General features: G+C 41.9%; 1 protein-coding gene across 2 annotated transcripts in view; it reads right to left on the bottom strand.

Annotated features, from left to right (window-relative positions):
• Nucleotides 1-6,024, bottom strand: part of LOC139664779 (disheveled-associated activator of morphogenesis 1-like) — a 46,606-nt gene extending 40,582 nt beyond the window's left edge. For both annotated transcript variants that reach the window (XM_071543731.1, XM_071543729.1), the window contains exon 1: nucleotides 5,896-6,024. The gene's annotated coding sequence lies outside the window, so the exon portion shown is untranslated. The remainder of the gene's footprint in view (nucleotides 1-5,895) is intronic.
• Between the last annotated feature and the right edge of the window lie 1,122 nt (nucleotides 6,025-7,146).

Genomic DNA, 7,146 nt, shown 5'->3' on the forward strand with positions numbered 1-7,146 from the left:
GCTGTAATTTCTAAAACTACAAGTAGCAGCCTGAACTGATGCGTGCACAAAATTTGCTGTCAGACCAAACGCTGGCATCCAACCAGCTGGAACCTATACTGCAAAAAAACATAACCACAAATCAGCGCGCTCAAACCAGAGACTCATACAAAATTCTAATTTCCAATGTCTCTGCTTTGGGAATTAACATCAATAACGTGACCTAGAAAACAAAGGATAGAGGCGTTCATGGATTGAAACATGAATCCCATTTGGCCCATAACACCCCCTCCCACCCTCACAACCAACATCTTGGTTATGGCACTCCCCCACACACACAGGGCAGGACCCACATGCTCCCTTTGTTTGAACTGCAGCAGAGCCACCCTCTTTCCACATCTTGTGGCTGAGGCACACAAGCGATTAATTTTGATGCTCATTATCATGATAATCTAGGGCTTGCCTCAATTTCTGGTGCTCCCCTCTCTCATTCTCGCTCTGGCAAGAGAACAGTCACTTTGTAACCAAGTTAACTACACTTGAATACCACTTTGGGCAGGAAAGAGAGCAAGACTGTTAATTAAAACTATACAAGCTGCAAAAAGCAAGCTGATAAAAAGGGCCACTTCAGTCAAAAACAAACCAAATATAAGCCAATATAACCTCTGTGTCATGGTACATAAGAATATGCACACCTAAATGTTTATTAGGATTAAAACATTCAAATCCTTAACTTGTATATCCCAGGGTGAATCCCTACCATTGCATTAATGACCTTATTGCATTGGGAGTAGTTAGAAGAGTTTGGCTTTTTGACTTCAAGTAAAAATCATCTTCAGCTTACAGCTCAATATTCTCAAAAATACTGATTGCTCCATCCTACAAGATGTTACTTCCTTGTCAGCGAAGCTCTTAAGAAAGCCATTATTCCATAATGTGTTACACTTGAGTGACAGCAATTACTTTGTCAGAGTAAGTGCCACTTTGTGCATAATGTTTTGAAGATGTAGATGTAGAAGACTTGGGTGATTCCATGCATCAGAGCTACAAGAACACCAGCATGTTTGGATGAGGGAGAGTGACTGCTGAAACACTGAAGATTGACAGTCAAAAATACATCTGAAGAGCCCTATTATCCAAAATGCAAAGCATCCATTTTAGAATAAAATGACTACCTAAACTTCATCATTCAATGTGTCTCAAATAAAGAGAATGCAACCTGTAAAAGTGATATAATTCTGTTAACCAAGGACTTCTGTAACATACTATCCTTTAAAAATGTCATAATTTGATTTCATTTGGCATCATCAATCATTTTGTAAGAGACAGTGTTGCTTTTTCACAAATGGTGGATATATATTTTGGAATGAAGCTGTTCCATCTCTTCAAACAGTCTCAAAAAAGGAAACTCTCTCAGCAGGCAGCAGAAGTAGCACAGCTTGTACCGTGCTCTCAAGGGTACATCTGCAACAAGTTCAGATCGGCCCAAAATATTATTTCATAGGTCACCCAGTTCTAGTTTTAGCACCATAAGACTGCAGATCAAGGCTTGTTTCTCTGGGGGATCTGCTCTGCGGAGATAAGTCTAGATACTGCAAAACCAGTGACTGGGACGGACTTTGAAAAGGCTGGGCGCACCTAATGATTACACCGGCTTCAGGGGATGTAGGTTAATGTGCCAACTGTTGGAAGCATGTTGGGATTTACAATGAGCTCTGTAAGTATTCGGACAGTGACACTTAGATGTTTTGGTTTTATACTCATATTATTTGGATGTGAAATGACACAATGACTACAAGGTGAAAGTGCGAAGCGTCTGCGGTCATTTTGAGGGTATTTTCAGACAGACAGCATATTCTGAAATGTTGAACCTTTTCACTTCACATCATAAGGTGGCTGTGATGCATTTTTTACTGCAAATGAATTTGAGGAAAAGAGGGAACGACTTGACACGGAAGATCCATTACCCTCCCAAAAGATTGAGTGCTGGTCGGCCCAAAGCCCATTAATTAAAAATCTGCCACCATTCAGAGGCTGAGCTGGGAAAAGGGTTCACTGCCCTTTGAACCCGAGACAGTGAGGAAGGTCAAGAGCCAGGGACCTTGGGAGGGAGAGAGAAAGTCCATAATCATTGGGTGGGTATTTAAACTCTTCCTCAGACTGTTTTGTATATGTTTTTATGCCTCAAATATCAGACCACCGCAAAACTGAAATGAAATGAAAAAATAGCTAAAAGCTATTTCCGGCACTGCTTCAAAAATAGAATCAAACGGCAGACTAGAATGGATCAAAGTCAGGCTATCAAAACCAGGATATTTTAAATCAAGAAGGGCCTGTAGCAGGGCCTGTGATATAGTATATGTAATATGATTTATTTTAATCCAACACACAATGTAGTTTTCACTCTCTGGCCCAGACGCAAAGTAAAAAATTGACACATCTTCAAAAATCCATGATCACAAAGATTTTTTTTTTTTTTTTCCCCTACCCAATACATGAAGTTTATCAGGTCTCCGGTGAGCTCAAGGTTAGAGTTAAAGTGAAGGTTTGGTTTATACTCTTAGTTTTATAATAGTTTATACTCACACTTTTAGGGTGAAATGTACAATAAGGTCCAGTTTTCCAGCTTGACCACAAAGTAACAATCGTCAAAGTGTGAGGTTGGGTGTGGCCAACAATGGCCAGCTAACCCCAGCTGTCCCAACAGCGAGGACAAGTGCAAAGCCAGGCCCGACTGGGGGGGCTGGGTGTGGCAGGGCAGGGGTGCCATGGTGACGGAGCAGGCCTCGGCGGAGAAGGGATGCTAAATGAAGCCATTGTCTGGCCCAAGTGAAGCACACCGCGCAAAGAATGGCACATTCAAACAGTCATACAGGCCTATTGTTGTGGCCGGCCAGCAGAGTGCTGCAGGTCCGACGGTTTATCCCACAGGATCCACTAGACATCAGACAGAGGGACAGAGAGTGTGAACCTCCAGGAACGATACTGACATTGATCAGCGTTCCATGCAGGCGTTCTCAAAGTCAGCCCATAAAAGAAAACATCACCGGACTAGTTCAAATGAAAATGGCTGCTCTAATATATTTGTTGTTGGGAGTGACTTGAGCAAGAGCTTGACATGTTGACATGGGATGAAGGTAATGCACTTAAACACAGCTTGGGTTCAAACATTAAAGAAATCAAGTTTCTCAGTTATTTTAACAGTTCCTTATCCTATTTCTAGACAGACCACTTTTCTCAAGCATTTCATTGGTTTTTGGTGGCAGCATATATTAAGTCAAGAGAGGAAATCGAGATGTGACACCCTAGCATGAGTCAGGATTTAAACCCAGTCAAGTACATGGTATGTATACTAACTGGATCTGCTGCCCTAGAGAAATCATCTATTAACTGTGACAGTTCATACATTAATATTTCTGACTACATCAGCTACATAACACGAAATGCTTAAGCAAAGTAATTACAGGCATTAAAGCACTTCCAGTAAAACTAGACAGGGTATCCAAGGACAGCTATTGTCTTCAAAGTAAAATAGTTAAACCGTCTCACAGTGCTACCAGTTAGTTTTAATATAATTTATATGATTTAGGGTGATAAAAACATAATTTATACCAACCAAAATATGTTCATGCTACATAGAATACTCAAAATGGACCATCTGAGATCTAAAGGGAGGATGGGCATTTTCAATCATTTTGAGAGGCAGAAATGTCACCACAGGGCCGCGGTTCAACACCTGCGTCTGAACATTAATGCCAACACAACGTCTAGAGGCCACACTGACATATGGCGGTCTCAGCTGTGTTAAGGCTACCCCCTAAATGACATCCAGTGTTGAAAAAATAATTAGGCTGTGGCCTCCCCTGTCGCCTGTGCTGTCGTTTACTCTTTCACTCTGTAGTCCTTAATATGAGCCAACCAGGGAGGCCGGGCCCCTCCATTACACTGCCAGTCTTGTGAAATCCAACACTCAGTTCATTAACCCAATTCTCTATGGGAGCTTCAGAAGTGTTTGTGTGTGTTGGAGAGAAACAGACAGACAGACAGACAGACAGACAGACAGACAGACAGACAGACAGACAGACAGACAGACCAGGTACGTAAAGAACAGACGTCACTCCTTCCTCCCGGCTCTCACGGCGTAACGTTTCTCAACTGGCAACTTTGATGTTGACGTTTGGGACGTTTCGCTCTGTGGAACAGGGGATTAAGTCCAACTATCAGGCCACCATCTTTCTGCATCTGGTACACTCTGTTCTGCGATGTTCTCTCACCTGCCTGCACCACAGCACAAAAAGCGCTGATAGCAACAAGCAGAGGTCACCTGATAATAACATCGCCAGACAACGAAAAAGCCCTGAAGCACAAACCACCTGGACAGGCGTACACTTATGATGACAACAGACTAATCATCCGCAATGTGTGCACCTACTCGGAAAAACAAGACACGTAATTCAAATGCCAGGGCTTGTCAAACCAACTCCCTGGCTGAGCGTAGTTAAGGCTGCGGACTACATAACAGTACAGTATGTGGGGTTAGGGTTAGGCCACTCTCGCACCCGTGTTTACAGTGAAAACACGTCTGCAGATCTCACCATGGTAAGCCGCCTCACAAGGCCGCAGCCCATTACAAGCACATGCATGCCCTCAGTGATTTAGAGCATTTTAATTCTCGGGAATGCAGGCCATTTCTGATAAGCATTCAACTGGTTACAGGCCCAGTGCTGGACTGATTATACTGTTATAATCCCCCTGTTGTGCTTTCCGACTGACTTGTATCTTCATGACTTTCGAAGGTGATTCATTTCCACTTCTCAAAGAAGCGCAACAAAACTGTGAATGCACCGGTCCCTTTATCAGTGACAGTGTGGCAGTTGATGCCTCTTTCTTAGGGCCATGCAATTATATTGGGTCTCTTTTACTGTCAGCCAAATGAGTACTGTATGGCGTGGGCACATATCCAGAGATTATCAGTCCTTGTGTGTCAATAGAAATACAATGCCAACATTGAATGCAAATATATATTGACACGGCACACTTTGCAGGGTCACAAAAATGTAATATCAGCCATATTTACTATCAATATACAAATTCTGGAGGTCTTTATTCTCTGCTATCACAACGCACAACATGAACATCATCACACTTTCCACCTTCAAGCACTCTGAAAACTGAATTCTTAAACAGGATTTTCATAGTATTTAATGTCAAGAAACCTAAATAGGATATGCATTAGACCATGGACCTCCATTTGACAATAGTTTGTCTGAAGGAACCCAATTTGAGGAGATTTTGGTTGTTGGATATGACTTGGTACAGAAGTATATAACTCTCAGAAACACCTATGATCAGAATAGCCACCCTTACTGTGGTGACCTCTACTGAATGAAATGACAGTGAAGCTGAACTACCTCATTTTGCTAGGGGACCCCTTGAAACCCTCTGAAAGTCACCTTGGAGGTCCCCGCACCCTAGTTTGGGGGAACCACTGTCCTCAAAACTCCACATGATCCTCTTGTTTTGAAGATGCTGGTTTGATAATAATACTCCGCTGTACAGCTCCCAGGTGAGCAGGGCAGACAGCTCGCCGCAGACAGAGTTGACAAAACAAGACTTTGTAAAAGAGATGCAAATGTCAACCGACTCGTGTCAAAACAGCGTTGCTGGTTTGCACGTCGGCCAGTCTGGCTCACGTTTCGGTCACTGAAGCTAAATTTACGGGGAAGACACGGGAAATTTACCGGAAAAGCAGCAATAGGTAGCTTCAGTGAAAACGCATTAGCTATGATGGCTGTTGTATTGACTGGCCACACCGGTACGGACGGTCAATACAATGAAACGTCCCCGGTGAAACCACACGGGCATTGTTTAACGTTACCGACACAGTTTATTGTTTTTTGACGACGGTGTTCTTACCTCGTAACGTTGCTCATTTTTCTCGGTAATTGTATCCACAAGTTCACCAGGTAGGCGAAAGGGTAAAGCGAAAAAAAAAAACATACACACACGCATAGGCTACACACTCAGGCCAGACAGCGAGATGATTCAACCGAGTGGTTGGTCCAGGCTGCGTGTGACGTCACCGATTCGCTTACTTACACGAAACGACTCAGGCGCATGCGTGAAGATTTGTTAATCCAGTGTTTTATGGACCTTGTAGTATGTATATAGGATAGTATCAACACAGAAATGTTAAAAAATACTACTGGGTCTCATAAGCTTTTAAAGTGCACGTGACCAAGGCTGGCCTTACTTCCTTCTAACCTGTAAATGTGTCATGGAAGATGCTACATACAGGCCTACATATTTATTTATCTGTTGCAGTATTCTCAATATGTTATCCTGATGTACTTGTATTATCTTCAATATTTTGTATCGGTTCTATTGTTATTTATGTGTTGTTCTCTGCTGCTGCTATGACCCGATTTCCCCACAGGAATCATTAATGTTTCATGTAATCTTATGTGGGTTATTCAATACCACTCTCTACACCTACTTAAAGGCAGTTTGTCCCAGCAGTCATATGAGATCAGCTAAGGGAGACTGACATTTCTACAATGTTTAATACCATTCAAAATAATATTCAAAATAAAAAGCTTCAGGTGAAAGTATCATACCCACGTTTTGATCATGAAAACAAATTTTAAGAGATGATGGAAAACACACAAACATCAAGAATTTTAAATCCACTGTCCCATTTTGCCACTGTCACTGTAAATTACTATGTATGTGGCAATGTGTTTCAACTCAACCTACTTTTTCAACATACATCTCAGTGCATTTCTGTGTCAGAGATTAAATAAGCTATCATTGGTTTATTATTTATAACTAAAAGTCACTATAGTATTCCTTTTAAATTCCTATAGGGACTTCTGGTGTGATAGTCAAGCTTGTAAAGACCGTATATTTTATGGCACTTTTATCTTCAAATGGAATCGCTATAATATTCCTACAGGGTGTTATATATGGTTTATAGTTTTTTCACACAACCTCCACTTGAATGCATCACAACTAAAGAGTTGGAGACACAAGAGTGGTGATATGCCTTTCCACCTCAATATGATGCGGAGAGGAGGACCAGCATCAGCAGTGAAAAAAGCCAGCCAAGATCTCCTCTCCCTCAGAAGGTCAACAACAACAAACCACCCTAGATTTTAGTTTATGATC

The sequence above is a fragment of the Centroberyx affinis genome, unplaced genomic scaffold (assembly GCF_046629955.1).
Source record: "Centroberyx affinis isolate AG114_WGS23_722 - 3 ecotype Tasmania unplaced genomic scaffold, CSIRO-AGI_Caff_v1 ptg004372l_1, whole genome shotgun sequence".
NCBI classification, from domain to species: Eukaryota; Metazoa; Chordata; class Actinopteri; order Beryciformes; family Berycidae; genus Centroberyx; species Centroberyx affinis.